The 17,939-nt window shown below is 40.4% G+C and overlaps 1 protein-coding gene across 1 annotated transcript in view; it reads right to left on the bottom strand.

Annotated features, from left to right (window-relative positions):
- The window catches only part of APTX (aprataxin), an 81,525-nt gene extending 63,872 nt beyond the window's left edge, over positions 1 to 17,653 (bottom strand). Inside the window, exons 1-2 of the mRNA XM_060014881.1 lie at positions 17,315 to 17,653; positions 6,992 to 7,078 (exon numbers count right to left, since the gene is read on the bottom strand). The gene's annotated coding sequence lies outside the window, so the exon portion shown is untranslated. The remainder of the gene's footprint in view (positions 1 to 6,991; positions 7,079 to 17,314) is intronic.
- Between the last annotated feature and the right edge of the window lie 286 nt (positions 17,654 to 17,939).

Consider the following 17,939-nt stretch of genomic DNA (forward strand, 5'->3'; position numbering starts at 1 on the left):
GTTTGTTTATTTATTTATGGCCGCATTGGGTCTTCATTGCTGTGTGCGGGCTTTTCTCTAGTTGCAGCGAGCAGGGGCTAGTCTTTGTTGCGGTGCGTGGGCTTCTCATTGCAGTGGCTTCTCTTGTTGCGGAACACAGGCTCTAGGCACGCGGGCTTCAGTAGTTGTGGCACACGGGCTCAGTAGTTGTGGCTCACAGGCTCTAGAGCGCAGGCTCAGTAGTTGTGGTGCACGGGCTTAGTTGCTCCGCGGCATGTGGAATCTTCCCAGACCAAGGCTCGAAACCGTGTCCCCTGCATTGGCAGGTGGATTCTTAACCACTGTGCCACCAGGGAAGTCCCTAAATATTTTCTAATGATATTCTATTTCTCTTTTTTAGGTAAGTTAGTAACTCCTACTGCTTCCCAACTTTTTGATGTCATGGCACAAAGATAAAATTATATATGCGAATCATACTGGGGTCACCTTAAGGTCTATGAGGAACTTGGTTTAAAAAAATCATTATATTTTCTTTATAATTATATGTGATAAAAATTTAAAATAGACCATTTGAGAAAATAACATTGATTCTGGCTAAATATCCAAATAAAATATTTTAAAATTTTTCATGAGAAAATTGACCATGTTTCTGTGAATATTACCTTTTTGACATTAGGTTTCATGGTGAAATAGCTATGTCATTTCTGATTAAGTTTTTAATGATAATCTTTTTAAATTCTTAGAGTCACACCCATAATTGGCGCACCAGTAGAGAAGTTCTGTTCTATACATCACAGAGTAAACATGCTAATGTATCCATAAACTATACCCTGCAATTTACTTTAAAATTTTCCACCTATAATTTACACTTTATTGTTTTCAACTCCTACTTTCAATACTAGTTAACCTCTCCCACTATGTGTTGATTTCATAGATTAACTCTCTCAAGAATCTAACTTTGCAAGAGTTTAGGGGATCGTCACTGTAATCCCAAGGACTAACATTCATACCATTGATGGTTCCTGTTAGAACTTTCATTTCAATTCATCAATTCTTATTTGTGTAAATTGCAGATGTTGTGGTGGTCTCTTCTGAAATTTCTTATAAACATACTAATTCTAACTTATCCTGCTTACCTTCTATCATCTCTTCATTGCCAGCCTTATATGAGCAATGCTGAACTTCTTACCCTTCCATCCCCTCCTCCTCAGTACTCTAGAGAGATAGATGAACTATCCCTGCTAAGCCCTGGCGCAGCTGTAATACTCTATTGCATTCCTTGATGTTCATGCTATTTCCTCTGGAATGTTCTTCCTTATTTTCTCCCTAATTCACTCCAGCCCCCTCCAATCCATTTACATGCAACTAGAGAAAATATTTCAAAACACAAATCTGACTAAACTCAGTAACTTTTAGTCTTACTTTTGAATGAGATGTTATCTATCCCTCATAATCCTATCTACCACTTTTTCCTTGCCTATCCACATACCCAACACAGGGGTTTCTTTCAATTTATTGAACCCATTCAGTCAAGGTTCTCTGGTTGGAAGCTGGAAAAGTACTCTAGCTAACTTAAAGACTGATGCAGCTGCCCTTGGTACCATTCCCAAACCATATGAATCCTGTACTATCCAGGCCCTCAACCTCACAATTACACAGAGTTAACAGTAACTCCAGAACAGGAGGGCCTGGGCTCCTGGCACTGTCAAGATCAGTTCTTCCCTCTGGTCAAGTAGGAGGCACATGGATTTAGGAGCCCACATGGACACTTGCATCCCACTAGAGGCCAAGATTCTCCAGGGTCTTGGCCTATAGCCAGATGAAATCAGAGAAGCTCTAGCTTTCCATTGCTTGGTACATTTTTTCATTCATTCAAGTATTTTTGAGCAGCTTCTACATGTCAGGCATTGTTTTAGGTGCCAGGGCCTATACCACAGTGAACAAAACAAAGCTTCTGCTTTCAAGGAGCTTACAATCTAGTGGGGAGAGGCAGGCCATAAAAAAGAAATATATGGATAGGGACTTCCCTGGTAGCGCAGTAGTTAAGAATCCGCCTGCCAATGCACGGGACACTGTTCAATCCCTGGTCCGGGAAGATCCCTCATGCGCAGAGTAACTAAGCCCATGTGGCACAACTACTGAGCCTGCCCTCTAGAATCCATAAGCCACAACTACTGAGCCCACGTGCCACAACTACTGAAGCCCGCGCACCTAGAGCCTGTGTTCCGCAACAAGAGAAGCCACCGCAATGAGAAGCCCGCGCACCGCAACAAAGAGTAGCCCCCTCTCGCCGCAACTAGAGAAAGCCCACGTGCAGCAACGAAGACCCAACGCAGTCAAAAATAAATAAATTTTTTTAAAAAAGAAGAAATATACGAGTCATGTGGGGATAAATGTTATAAAGAAAAAGCAGGATAGAAAGTGATGAGGATACTTTGTTTATTGTTGAAGGCCTTTTTTTGAGTACAGACCTGAAAGAAGGAAGGAAGCCATGTAGATATCTAGGTGGGAAGGGAAGCCATCAAAGGATTTTAATCAGAGGAGTGACTTTTTGAGCCCTGCCACCTCCAACCACCACAGAGTGACATTTTTTTTTTTAATGCGGTACGCGGGCCTCTCACTGTCGTGGCCTCTCCCGCTGCGGAGCACAGGCTCCGGACGCACAGGCTCAGCGGCCATGGCTCACGGGCCCAGCCGCTCCGCGCCATGTGGGATCTTCCCGGACTGGGACACAAACCCGTGTCCCCTGCATCGGCAGGCAGACTCTCAACCACTGCACCACCAGGGAAGCCCTGAGTGACATATTTTTTAAAGGGTACATAATTTTTAAAGAGTCATTCTAATTATTTTATGGCACCAGGATCTTAAAGAGAGGGAATGGTTTACAACCTGCAGTTTCTTCAAACCTCAATGGCTATATCCATTCAACAACCGCTTGGAGTGCCTCCTCTGTATTTGGCAGTGAGCTAGGTGTTGAGGACAGAGAAGGCAACAAGCCAGACCCAGCCCCTCCCTTTAAGGAACTTTCAGTGCTGGGAGCTCAGTTCCAGCACACACTCAGCTTTCACAGACTCACTTTTGAGCTCTTCTACTCTCCTGAACTTGTCAGTGCCCTTCAGATACTGACCTACCTGCGATTTCTCCCATTTGTCTTTCTCACTATACTTCAGACTGGATGCCCAGTGGCATTTTCCTGACCGTGGTTTGGCTCCTCTTGACAACCAATTTGTATGTCTATACTTTTACACTATTCAGACAACGCTGGGACCCTCCTACTTTGTCACTCTTTTCACTAGCAAAGATCCAGCTCTGCATATCAAATTAACACAGTTTAATTAAATTTACTTTCTTTCTTCACCATACTTTCAATGAGTAAAACATCTACTTAACATAGAATAATATTGGCCTAAATTATATGGCCTGTAACAGAAGTTTTTAACCACTCTCCAAAGGACTTTTGATACAGAAGAAACCTCACTTCCCACATATGTGACTTCTCCCTGATGTCTCAGAGATAGGGGATATGGCATATGTGATTAAGGAGAAAAAAGGACAAAAAATTTTTTTAGGAAATATAGATTTAGTCTTTCTCTCTATGGTAGTCTATTACTTTTCTAGACCCTATTGATTCTCCCCTCTCAGAATTCTTGCCCTTGTATAGTCCCCTCCCACACTGACTCTGGTCTTGGCCAAGGAACTGGCTTTGGCTAAAGGGATATTAAGAAGTAGGATGTGAGCAGAGCCTTGATAAGTGCTTGCACATTGTGGCCTATCTTTTTGGCGTGCTTCTCTTCAGAACCCAGCTGCCAGGCTGTGAGAAGCCCAACTTAGCCACATGAAGAGATCCTATGAAGGAATACTGGGGTCCTGGTCAACAGCCCCAGATAAGCTCCCAGCCAACAGACAGTATGTGAGTGATCCAGCTTGGATGGACCCTCCAGCCCTAGTTGAGGAATCTCAGTAGTCACCACACAGAACAAACATGAGCTATCTCTGATAAACCTTGCTCTAATTGCAGAATTTTGAGCAAATAAATTACTGTTGTTATTTTAAGCCACCAATGTGGGGGGCATTTTGTCATACAGCATGAGATAACAAGAACACTCTTTTTTTAAAAAAAAATAAGAGGTGCTGTTTCTACTGTATGTTGGAATTCTTAAGACTAAAATGCCTGAACCCTGGGTCAAGGTTCAACTTCCGTAATAAGAGAGATGCCGGTGTACAATTATACTGGTGTAACTGTCAGTTTAACGTCTGTGGCCCCATTCATCTGTAAGCTCCATGAGGGTTATGTCTATCATGGTCAACATTGTTTCAATGACCTAGAAAAGACCCTACCACATAGCAGGCACTCAATCAATATTTTAGTAAGTCAATATTATGTTGATTTACTAGCTATATTAGTTCTTCTGTTCGAATAGGACAGTAATACTTGTTATTTTATTATTATTATGAGCAAACATTATTATATAATGTTTACTACATGTAGGCACTGTTCTAAGCAATTTACATGTATCATCAAATTTAGTCCTCACAATAATCCTATGAGCTTGGTACCATTATTATCCTTTTTTTACAGATGAGGAAACTGAGGCACAGAAGGAATAAGTAACTTGTTTGTCACGGGGCCAGGATTCAAACCCAGGGAGTCAGCTTCCAGAGCCCATATTGTTTGCCACTGCACTGCCCCTCCCAGTTTCCTGTTCTAGGCCTGGCAGTGCCATTGCTGTTGAAGCAAGAACAAGGAAAGGTTTCACACCAGAAGATGAAGAGTTCCCTCATCATGATGAAGACACCCCTGTGATTATGCAGGTGGAAAGCTGCACAGAGGGACTGCGTTCCTGCTCTAAAACACCTTTAAAACGTCAATGACAACAAGAAGATGACAGACAGGAATGAGAGATGGTGACACACACCAGGAAGAAAAACCCTTATACCAGGGCCTAACCCAAGCCTCTAACTCTGCCAGCTAAAGTGACTGAACTCCAACCCGTGAGCTCAGCTCAATCCCAGTCACCCTACAGGACTATAAGGAGCCCTGAGTCAGGAGCTGCTAACTCAGCGCTGAGTCTCTTTTAATGCCAGTGCCCCTGTGACTTGTTACTGGGTCTTCCTTATGCTCAGCACACAGACCAATGACAAAGGCCCAATGTGGCACCATCACCAACTCTGCCTCTGCTCTGAAGAACAGCCTGGATGTGGGAGTCTGGATCTAAGCCAGTAGCACTGTGAAGGTCACTAGCAAACTGACCTCCCAGTTTGATGAGTACCTTCTTGACCCAAAACTACCACTACCACCACCAGCAAGTGTGTACACCCACACACAAATGGCCCAGCCTCACTCCCATATTTGGAGAAGACATGATAAGTTTAATATTAAAATTGAAATGGCAATTTACCCCAACAGTAGAAGAAATATTTCATAACTGTATCGCTTGATAGCTAAAAAGGGGTGCAGAGTTGGGGAGCAGGATGTTAGGTCTTGGTAATCAGCGGGGTCTTTTAGAGGGAGCCTTTGAACTATGTCTTCTCCATTTGACATTCACTCAACAAATACTTTTTGACACCTGCTATATGCCAATAACTGTACTAGGTGTGAGAAATAAAATGTTGCGAAGCCATGATCACTGAGAGTGCTCCACCTCAGAAAAAGTGCTTTAGCCCATGAATCCCTTTTTGGTGTGCTGCCATCAGGCTGTAAGAGGCATCCTTGTGAACTAGACACCCTGTCAGGGATGCTGTCAAGGGCACTGCTCCTCTTATAACACAATGTTCTCTTCATAAGCATCCCTGGGAGACAGTCCAATCTGATCTCAATTCTGGGAATAGTTTTACTTCTCCAGAGTAACAGGTTTGTTTTTTACCTATGGACACCACGAATTGTAGGACCAATGAGGCTGTCAGCTTAGAGACAAATTCATGGCCCAGCTGTAGCAAATGTGAAAGTCATTCCTATCTGCATTTTTAGCTTTGTCCCTGGCTCTATTTTGTCTCTAGCCATGTTTTTATTTCTTCATTCTCTGCACTTTTAATTTATGGCAGCGTGTGTGTGTGTGTGTGTATATGTGTGTGATTTTTTTTGTTTCAGAGATTTTTCTTGTATCCTTGGAAATGTCTATGAACACTTTCTAAAAGAAGACATTGGCATCAATGTTTATAATACATTATATACATTTACATAAATGCTATGATAGAAGTGTATCTACAGGGTGATGTTAGCACACAAGAGGGCTTATAAATCAGTCAAAAGCATTAGAGGAGGGCTTCCCTGGTGGCGCAGTGGTTGAGAGTCCGCCTGCTGATGCAGGGGACACGGGTTCGTGCCCCGGACCGGCAAGATCCCACATGCCGCGGAGCGGCTGGGCCCGTGAGCCATGGCCGCTGAGCCTGCGCATCCGGAGCCAGTGTTCCGCAACGGGAGAGGCCACAACAGTGAGAGGCCCGTGTACCGCAAAAAAAAAAAAAAGCATTAGAGGAGACCTTACATAGGGGTCATTGCTTGAGTTGAATTCTTATTTTGTATTGTTCTTTGTTTTGTTGAGGATCTTGTAGAGTTTATTCACAATGCAACAATTGTTAAACAAAGTTAAGTTGTTATCTAGTGCAAGACAATAATAAAAATCTGGCAGAGTAAATTTTTTACATCATATCATGGGTTCATGGGACACCACAGAAATATTTGACAATAGATTGAGGCTACTTCTACAAGAGTTTCCTTTCATCTATTTTTTTCTGACAAAAAGATCATGGGCAAAAATAATTCATATCTACATCAGAATTTACATGCAGATAAAGAAATTAAGGTGGAATATCAAACTTAAGTTAGAAGATATTTGATAGCAAAGTGAGGTGAAGAATTAAAATAGTTATTTAGAAGACATATGTACACAAAATGTTATCAACTGGATTATTAAAATAAATGAGGGCAAACAGGATTTGGGAGTTTAAATTATCAAGATCAATAGTCTCCATGTGGAAGGGATATTAAAAATCATTTAGTTCAGTTGCATACCTGTGCAGCAGTGTTATTCCTTAATTCTTTATTCCATCTTGCAGGTAGGCCCCCCAGCCTTGGACGGTCCATGGATTGTGTGGTTGCCTGTATGAGAACAGAGTGAGAGAAAGAATAGCTGCTGACGCATTGTTTTATGTGTGCTGGGTCAGCAGATTATTTTTAAATACACTCAATTTGAGCTCTTTTTTCCCCTCTTTTCTTAAAAAAGAGTTCTAGCAATATAAAAACTCATATTGACCAACTGCATATAGAGGACCTGAAGAAATAGGTCAAGATCTCATGGATGAAGCATTTCACAATTTACAAAAAGACAGCAATAAACATGTTTATTGCACATCTTTTCATTTTCAATGGCATGAAAAATTACAACCATCTTTCTTCAGGTTAAAAAGAAAGAAAGAACGAAAAAGTAAACTAGCTATACTCCATGACCTCTTTCAACAATCTATAAGGCCCGGCGCTTTAAAGAGGATACTGTTCTGCCTTGCATTGGGGAAAATTGTTGACTTTTAACTTAGAATGACTAAAGAAAATGCATTGCTATTTCCACCCCCCTCTTCCTTTCTATCAGAATTTTTTTTAAGACTTAAAAGCAAAATTATCTGAAAATTGCTCACTGCTGAGCAGAAAGGCTACTCTGAACTCAGAAATTAGTCACTGACATTTCCTGCAGGAGGGCAGCCCAAGCAGGCAGAAAAACCACTACAGTGCTAGGCTGGATGTTCCATGAGGGCAGGAACCATCTCTGCTTCTTCACAACTATCTACCTGGTGCCTGGCTTAAAGTCTGGCACAATGCATATTCATTCATTCACTCATTCCATAAACTTGTATTGAGTACCTACTCTGTACCAGGCAGTGTTCTATATGCCTGGGATACATCATAAAACAAAACAGACAAAAATCTCTATCTAAATGAAATTTTACTTCTATTGGGAAGAGGGTATAGCGGGAAGAGACAATAGGTAAGTAATCTGTTTTGTCATGAGTGTGAAGTGATATAAAAAAGTTAAGGGGGATTGGGAGTGCTAAAGAGGAAGAGCAGATTGTGATTTTGAATAGGGTAGACATTGTAGGCTTCATTGAGAAGGTGATATTTAAACAAAGCCTCGAGGCGGGTGAGATGCTCAATACACACTTGTTGATTACACAAATGAATGAGACCAAAGTTAAGGAAGCAGAAAAGTACAAGGGATGTTCAGGAGGTGGTGAGAAAACGAGTTGAGAAGGTAGGCTGTTGGAGATGAACTGGGAAGGAGACGGGAGGCTCACTAAGAAGGCTGCAGAGCTAAAGGGTATGAATTTACAAAATTTAGAGTTTACAAAGAACTTTCACTTATAATCCTATTTAATTCTCACATTCCCAGTAAAGTTAGTTTTGTCTCTACCAATAAAGAAACTATACTCAGAGTAGCTTGGTAATTTTCCTAAGATCATACAGAGATACAACTTAAGAGTAAAATTTTATGTACATTTTTTAAATTATACACCCTGTAAAGCAACCAATAGATTGTGAGTGCTCAACAAAAAAATTAAAGAATAGTAAACTAACAGCCTATTTTGAATCATGTGTATGGTATTACTGGCAACAGAAAATATGGAGCTGCAAATCTATTTCTTTCATAAATGCCTCTCTTTTTACTAGTGTAAACTTTTGCAAACTTTTGCTTTCAGATTCAATCCATTTCTCTTACAAACACAATAATACTTTGTGACTTGATTTTCATGAATAAAAATATTTCTCAGTTATACAAGAAATACATGGATACTTTCTTTAAAAGGTTAAAGTTGAGCTTCCCTGGTGGCGCAGTGGTTGAGAGTCCGCCTGCTGATGCAGAGGACACGGGTTCGTGCCCCGGTCCGGGAAGATCGCACATGCCGCGGAGCGGCTAGGCCCGTGAGCCATGGCCGCTGAGCCTGCGCATCCGGAGCCTGTGCTCCACAACGGGAGAGGCCACAACGGTGAGAGGCCCACATACCGCAAAAAAAAAAAAAAAAAAGGTTAAAGTCCCCACCCAGTGGCCACCCTCCACCCTGATCCTCAACATCAGAGATAAGTAAGTACTATCAGTTCTGATTGTATCCTCCTGCTCTTTTTCTATGAATACTTGTATATCCAAGTGTTGCCTGAATATCCACACTCGGTTAATATGTTGAAAACTGAACTCATTATTTTCCCCTCAGAGCTAATCTGGTCCTCTGATTTCCTGTGTCAGTGAATAGTATTACCCCATCAGAAACTTTACATTCCATATTTTATCCACCCACTCACCTATCACATCTAATCATCAACAATCCCTGTAGGTATACCTCTTTAATATCTTGCGTTACCACTACTCTCCAATCCTACTCCCACAGCTTTAATATTGGCCCTCTTTGCCTGCTACTTCTACGGCAAGGCCAGATTCATGGCTGTGTGATGTGCAGTCACACAGGGTCTCACGCTTAGAAGAGCCCCATGCTAGGTTTAATGCTCTGCTGTCACTGTCTCGAATTCCTCAATAATCTTTTTTTTGGCTGTGCTGCACGGCTTCCGGGATCTTAGTTCCCCAACCAGGGACTGAACCCGGGCCCTGGCAGTGAGAGCACCAAGACCTAATCACTGGACTGCCAGGGAATTCCCATCTCAATAATTTTTGACAAGGGACCCTATGTTTTCATTTTGCACTGAGTCTTACAAATTATATAGCCAGTCCCATACTACTGTAATAGCATCCTAACTGGTATCCATTTTCCCAGTATGGCCCTGCGGCAACCCACCCTCCACAATTCTGTAGGGAATTAAAAAGAAGACATTCCATTGGAATTGGATCAAGCAATACAGGGCACAGACGTCTCCCCTTTTCAAGGCTAAGAAGTCTAAAGTACAACTTTAAATTGAAAAGATGAATTATAGAAGAATGAAAGTTCCATATACGAAGGATCTAACCACATTATCTATAGACACTTTTGTATTACAAGTACTTAGGGAAGATGGCCAAAGTAAATACAAGTCTCTGTGAAGCCAGAATGGTAAAGACCACAGGCTTTGCATTCAGAAAGACGGGGCTCAAATTCCAATTTGACCACTTAATGTGTGACTTTCAGGAAGTTACTCAAATTCATTAATTTTTATTTCATATTGATAAAACAGAGAAAATTATCTGTCAGGACTTTAGTGAGACTCACAAAATAACAGGGAACCAGTTAAGTTCAACAAACACTACTCTGTGCCAGACCATGCCTTCATGCTGATGATATCAAGATGAATACGACTTCCTTCTGAAGCATACAGGATGGAAAAAGGTGGCGGGGGTGGGGGGAGAGTAACTTCACAATATGGAGAAATCTGGCAAACGCTACCTCAGCCAGGTGATCAAGGTCAACATCAACAGTGATGAGTCATGTTCACAGTATGTACCTTGGATATATGATGAAACTAGCACTTTACCTCTGTGGTCTTTCTCCCCAAAACCCATAAACCCAGCCAATCCATGAAAAAAACATGAGACAAACCCATATTGAAGGACAGTCTACAAAACACCTGGCCAGTACTCCTTAAAACTGTCAAGATTATCCAAAATAAGGAAAATCTGAGAAGCTGTCACAGTCAAGAAAAGCCTAAAGAGACATGATGACTAAAAGTAATGTGGTATTCTGGATGGGGTCCTGGAACAGAAAAGGGACATTAAGTAAAAACTAAGGAAATCAGAATAAAGAATGGACTTTAAAAAGGAAAAAAAATTGTAACTTTGTATGGTGATGAATGGTAACTACACTTACTGTGGTGATCATTTTTCAGTGTATACAAATATCAAATCATTCTGTTGTACACCTGAAACTAATATAATATTATATGTCAACTATACTCAATTTAAAAAAAGAATGGGCTTTTGTTAATAATAATGTAACAATTTTAGTTCATCAGTTGTGACAACTGTACCATTTTTATTAAGAAGCTGACAACAAGGAAAACTGGGTGCCAGGTATACAGGAACTCTCTGTACTATTCTTGCAACATTTCTGTAAATGTAAAACTATTCTAAAATTAAAAGTTTACGTAAAAAATAACAGGGCTTCCCTGGTGGCGCAGTGGTTAAGAATCCACCTGCCAATGCAGGGGACACAGGTTCGAGCCCTGGTCCAGGAAAATCCCACATGCCACGTAGCAATTAAGCCTGTGCACCACAACTACTGACCCTGTGCTCCAGAGCCCACGAGCCACAACTACTGAGCCCACAAGCCACAACTACTGAAGACCGGGGGCGCCTAGAGCCCATGCTCCGCAAGAAAAGAAGCCACCACAATGGAAAGCCCGCGCACCACAACCAAAAGTAGCCCCTGCTCACCGCAACTAGAGAAAGCCCGCACACAGCAACGAAGACCCAACGCAGCCAAAAATAAATAAAGAAAATAAAGAAAATTTTAAAAATAAAATAAAAAATAACAACTGGGGGTTGGGGGTTGAAAGGGAGAACAGTTCATAAAAAAGACTGAGACAATGTGTAGTCACAGAGATAAGAGGAGAACCAGAACAAATTGGTGACACTCAAAAAAATATATATTTCAGCTCCAATAGGCCCCACAGTCAATTAAAAACTAAACGTTGCAAGAAATTTAAATTAATTCATACAAGCATTTAAACTAGAATTTTAGCTAGAATTTACTTTCCATTTTGTACTTTCTAATAAAATTTTTCTTTCCTTTTTAAAGAAAAAAAGTATAGCAGTAATTCTACACACCCAAAACTCAACTCATCTTTCCTCCCCTCCAACTCTGCCCCCACCACAGCTTCCTCTTCCTCCTCTTTCAGGTCTCCCCATCTCAGGAAGGACATCTCCAACCTCTTGCTCAGGCCAGAAAGCTGGAAGTCAGCCATGACTCCTTCTCCATCAACTCTACATCCAGTCAACGCAACCTGCAGATTCTACCTCTATACTTATATTTCCCTCCCTCTCCATTTCTACTGTGTAGGCCTTACCAATTATTTTTTTGTTTTGTTTTGGGGTTTTTTTGTTTCTGTTTTTGTTTTTGTGTTTTTGGCCATGCTATGCGGCTTGCGGGATCCTAGTTCCCCGACCAGGGATCAAACCTGTGCCCCCTGCAATGGAAGCATGGAGTCCTAACCACTGGACCACCAGGGAAGTCCTGGCCTTACCAATTCTAATCTAATCTCTCATCATAAAAGCTTCCTATGAATCCACCTTCCACATTAGCACCCAAATGGTTGTTCTAAAATGTAAATATGATCAAATCATCTGTAAAACAAGGTTGATATGATTAAAATATGACATTTATAGAGAGTACCTGACAGGCGCTCCTCCCAAAAAAGTCAGCTGTTAGATGTTATATCACCCCATCCCTAAAATCTTCCAGGATCTCTCAAGAGCTTTCAAGATAAAATTCAAGCTCCTAGCATAAGTCTCAAGCCCTTAAGAAATTGGCTCCTACCATGCCTCCAGTCATCTCCAGCTATCTCCATGGATACTTGTAACCTGGCAAGAGTTACAAAGCACACCACTGAAATAAAATATAATGGTAAGAAAAGAGACCATTCGTGATAGAAACAAAAAGACAATGTCTAATAACATCTTTAAGAAGAAATGATCAGGACCTGGTTTAAAACAAAAAGCATACAGTAATCAAAAACAGTTTGGTATTGGTACAAAAACACAGATATGGATCAATGGAACAGAATAGGGAGCCCAGAAATAAATCCACACACCTACAGTCAACAATTCTTTGTTGAAGAATTAATCTTCAACAAAGGAGGCAAGAATATAAAGTGGGAAAAAGTCTCTTCAGCAAGTGGTGCTGGGAAAGTTGGACAGCTGCATGCAAACCAATGAAGTTAGAACACACCCTCATACCATGCACAAAAATAAACTCAAAATGGCTTAAAGACTTAAACATAAGACATGACACCATAAAACTCCTAGAAGAGAGCATAGGTAAAACATCCTCTGACATAAATCTTACAAACGTTTTCTTAGGTCAGTCTCCCAAGGCAATAGAAATAAAAACAAAAATAAACCAATGGGACCTAATCAAACTTACTAGCTTTTGCACAGCAAAAGAAGCCATTAAAAAAAAAAAAAGACGACCTACAGAATGGGAGAAACTATTTGTAAATGATGAGACAGACAAGGGCTTAATCTCCAAAATATACAAACAGCTCATACAACTCAACAGCAAAAAAACAACCCAATTGAAAAATGGGCAGAAGACCTTAATAGACATTTCTCCAAAGAAGACCTACAGATGGCTCGTAGGCACATGAAAAGATGCTCAACATCGGTCAGAACGGCCATCATTAAAAAATCTACAAATAACAAATGCTGGAGAGGGTGAGGAGAAAAGGGAACACTTTCACACTGTTGGTGGGAATGTAAGTTGGTGCAGCCACTATGGAAAACATTATGGCGGTTCCTTATAAAACTCAAAATAGAATTACCATGTGATCCAGCAATCCCACTCCTGGGCATATACCCAGACAAAATTATAATTTAAAAAGATACATGCACCCCTATGTTCATAGCAGCACTATTCACAATAGCCAAAACATGGAAACAACCTAAATGTCCATCAACACATGAATGAAGAAGACGTGGTACATAATATACAATGGAATACTAATCAGCCTTAAAAGAACAAAATAATGCTATTTGCAGCAACATGGACACAACTAGAGATTATCATACCAAATGAAGTAAGTCAGAAAGAGAAAGACAAATAGCATATGATATCACTTATATGTGGAATCTAAAATATGACACAAACTTATCTACAAAACAGAAACAGACTCACAGACATAGAGATCAGACTTGTGGTTGCCAAGAGAGGGGAGGGAGAGTGATGCACGGCGAATTTGGGTTGGTAAATGCAAAATATTACGTGTAGAACAGATAAACAACAAGGTCCTACTGTATAGCACAGGGAACTGTATCCAATCTCCTGCAATAAACCGTAATAGAAAAGAAAATTATAAAAAGAATGTCTCTATGTGTATAACTGAGGCACTTTGCTGTACAGCAGCAATTGGCACAGCATTGTAAATCAACTATACTTCAACTTAAAAAAAGCATAAAACACAATAAAGAAAATGAATATACAGTTATATGCACAATATAACTTGTTTACAGAGAGGAAGATTCAACATTATAAACATGCTAGTTCTTCCCAAACTGACTGATATATAAAAGCACTGTAATGACAATAAAAATCATGTCGGGATTTTGGGTAATCTGCCAGAAACATTCTTAAGCTCATCTGGAAGAAGAAAAATACTAGAAAATGCCAGGAAAATTGTAAAAAGAAGGAGCAATGAGGAGAAAGAGGCCTACCAGACATTAAATTTAAGTAAATTTAGTACATAATAAGAGTGGCATCTCACACGAGTTAGGAGAAAGAGTATTAAAATATTTAGACAAACTAGCTCACCATCTGCAGAAAGATAAAGCTCAGTTAATTACAAATAACCCTCAGTCCTTTCACCAAAAGAACTTCTAGGTGGAAAAAAGATTTAAATATGAAAAATTAAACGATGAAAGTGCTAGAAGAACACCTGGGAGAATATATTTACAGTGTTGGATTGGTGAAGTCTTTTAAACATAGCAAATGAAGAAGTAGGAGGGGAAAAGAAGAGAGGAGAAGAAAAGAAATAAGAAGCCAAAATAAAAAGTTGAAACTTACCTACATAAAAATTTAAAACTTTATATGGTCCAAATATATACACATATAGTCAAAAGCTACAAAACACTAGAGAAAATAACTGCAACACACAACACATTAACACCTACTATCTATCACAGATAAAGGTGCTATTATATATCATTAAAACAGTGGAGGGACACCACAGAAAAATGGTCAAATGAGAGGAATAGACAGGGTGACAGAAGAAGAGTTAGTAAACATTTAAAAGATGCTAACCACACAATTCAAGAAAGTCAAATTAAAACAATAGATATCACTTTTTAACCTTTAAGGTTAGACAAGACAAAAAAAAAAAAAGAGAGAACTCACATTGGCAAAGTCCACTCATACACTGCTGACAGGGGTACAAGCTGATATGGAAAGTTATTTATTCAATTTTAAATTTGCATTCACATTGACACAGCAATTTCAGTTCCAGATGTCTGTCTTACAGAAATACTTTCATGAGTGCCCAAAGCTGTTATTTGAGAATATCTCAGCAACATTGTTCATGAAACAGTGGAAACTACCAAAATGCTCAATAGGGGAATGTTTAAATATGGTGCCTGCATGCTATACACTATAAACTCGTTAAAAGTAACAAGCTAGACTATTTATCCTAACATAGTAAGATGACAATAAATTAAGCCAAAAGGGCAAATTGCAAACAGCATGTATAATATGATCTTATTTCTGCACCAAAAAAGATCACATTCTAAATTACTTCTAATCTTTTCGCATTTTACGTAAATAATGTTTCTTAAAAGTGTTAACTTCTATTACTGAAAAACCAGAATATTTAGCAGCACATATTTTCAGCACCACTGACATAAGTTTCTATGAAGGAAAAACCGTCAAACAGAACATACGTAATGATGGGGGTTTTTTTGTTTTTTGCGGTACGCGGGCCTCTCACCGCTGTGGCCTCTCCCATTGTGGAGCACAGGCTCCGGACGCGCAGGCTCAGCGGCCATGGCCCACGGGCCTAGCCGCTCCGCGGCATGTGGGATCCTCCCCAACCGGGGCACGAACCCGTGTCCCCTGCATCGGCAGGCGGACACTCAACCACTGCGCCACCAGGGAAGCCCCGTAATGATGTTTTTTAAGGCAACTAAAAATCACCTAACTTGCTTCTGGAGTGATGATACTAGTTCAAAGCCTGAATTGGGAGGAGGGAATTTTATACATTTTTAAGTTTTTTAAATAAGTATTGCATTCAAATGGATTAAATATTCCAAAATTACAAACAGGTATATCGTGAAATTTCTTCCTCCCATCTGCCTCCCCCCAGCAGCTAGCTCTCTCCACAGGCAACCATATTACTAGTTTTGGGGTATCTTTCTGAAATATTCTACGCATATACAAGCAAATGAGTACATAGTTTTCTTTTTTAACCAAATTTTATGCCCTTTATTTTATTCTTAATAAAGAATTAACTTGTAATAATCTATACTCGAAAATAATCTGAAATATATATATATAACTGGAAAAAAGGAATTAAGCTTAAAGAGCTTGCAGATTTTAAAAGTATTTTCAATATCATATTTCATAGTCTTAATGTTTCAGTCTCAAGACGGTATCTTCATGTTTGTATCACACTTTCACCTTTCTAAAACGTGTGGGAATTTCAGTTGGGTTCCTCAGGTAAAAAGAAACACTAAATATGGTAATACTTGAGAAACACTAGCCATGGTAATATTTATTGTGGAAACTCTCCGTTGAAGTGATTTGATATACACCATACTGATGCTTATTTCATATGCTTAACCAATGTTAGACTCACAAATGCACAGTTCACGTTACACTAAAGTAGGGACTTGAGGACTTCAAAGCCTACATAACACATGGACGATATTTATTAGCTGTTTGTTTACTGTTCTCTTTTAATTGTTCATGTTTTCACAACTGTTGGTCTCTCCGCCTGGGATACTCATCTGGATGGTGCAAGGTTCCCCCTACTTGGCACCCCAATACTCTTTTGTCAACATTTATCCTTGACAGCAAGGAAAACGACTTCCGTGATTTTTATATTATCAAGCCCTAGCTCGCTGCCTGGCAGCATTGGAGTTTTAGTGACTGAAGATTAAGAAAACAAAACAAAACCCTTTACACCTGAGGTGATAATTGAGAAGGTAACATCTAAGATTAGAAACATTAGGTGTGGACTTCCCTAGTGGCACAGTGGTTAAGAATTCACCTGCCAACTCAGGAGACACAGTTTTGAGCCCCGAGTCCAGGAAGACCCCACATGCCATGGATCAACTAAGCCGGTGCACCACAACTACTGAGCCTGCGTTCTAGAGCCCACGAGCCACAACTACTGAAGCCTGCATGCCTAGAGCCCGGGCTCCGCAACAAACCACCGCAGTGAGCAGCCCCTGCTCACCACAAGTAAAGAAAGCCTGCGTGCAGCAATGAAGACCCGACGCAGCAAAAATACATAAATAAAATTTAAAAAAAAAAAGGTGTTTCTCAGCCGTACCACAAGCACGAACAGGTGAAAAACTGCATTTGGGAAAATGCACAAAGCTACAATTTAAAGAGATAAGGCTGAACTGATAAGTATGGGATGCCTCCAGGGTAAAGTTCAAAATTCTTATTTTAGTAACATACACCAACAGGTGTTTGCCAACTAGTTCTGAAGCCTCACCTTCCGTCACTCCAGCTTTCAGCTCTGGCTATATTCAAGTACCTGCAATTTCCTAAAAACATATTCTTTCACACCTTAATCATATCCTTCCCTTGCACTTTGTCCTTGCTGGGAATACTCTTCTTTCTTCACAACTCAGCTCAACTGCCACTTTCCCAGAGAAGCTTTCCCTGTTTCATCAGATTAATAGGGTTCCCCTACAGTTCTTTGGCTTGCCTGTCTCCCTACTAAAGTCTGAGTGAACCAGGCTTCTTCAGCTTTGCATGTCCATCTTCCTTGGTGCTAGGTCCTCCTGTGTTTGTTTTGTTATTGAATAAGGAAGCCAGACCCCATCTTCCATTATGTCCTGAACTCAACATTTGAAAGCCTGAAGGACTCATTCTGCAGACTCTAGATCCAGATCCACAGACTAGTAGGACTTACACGTTAGGTCAAATAATTAAAACTATTTGCCAGTTAGCCACTCTTGGTGTTACTGTGCCCCCCGCTAGCCAAACCCGGTGAACGCCTGGCCAGAGAGACTACTGGCCCACGGTTCGCACCACGGTAATGCAAACGTTTCCCCATTGAGCACCGCCTGAGCCCGACGTATGGCAAGGCCCAAAGCAAATAACGTGTGTATACG

Source organism: Delphinus delphis, chromosome 6 (genome assembly GCF_949987515.2).
Source record: "Delphinus delphis chromosome 6, mDelDel1.2, whole genome shotgun sequence".
Taxonomy (NCBI): Eukaryota; Metazoa; Chordata; class Mammalia; order Artiodactyla; family Delphinidae; genus Delphinus; species Delphinus delphis.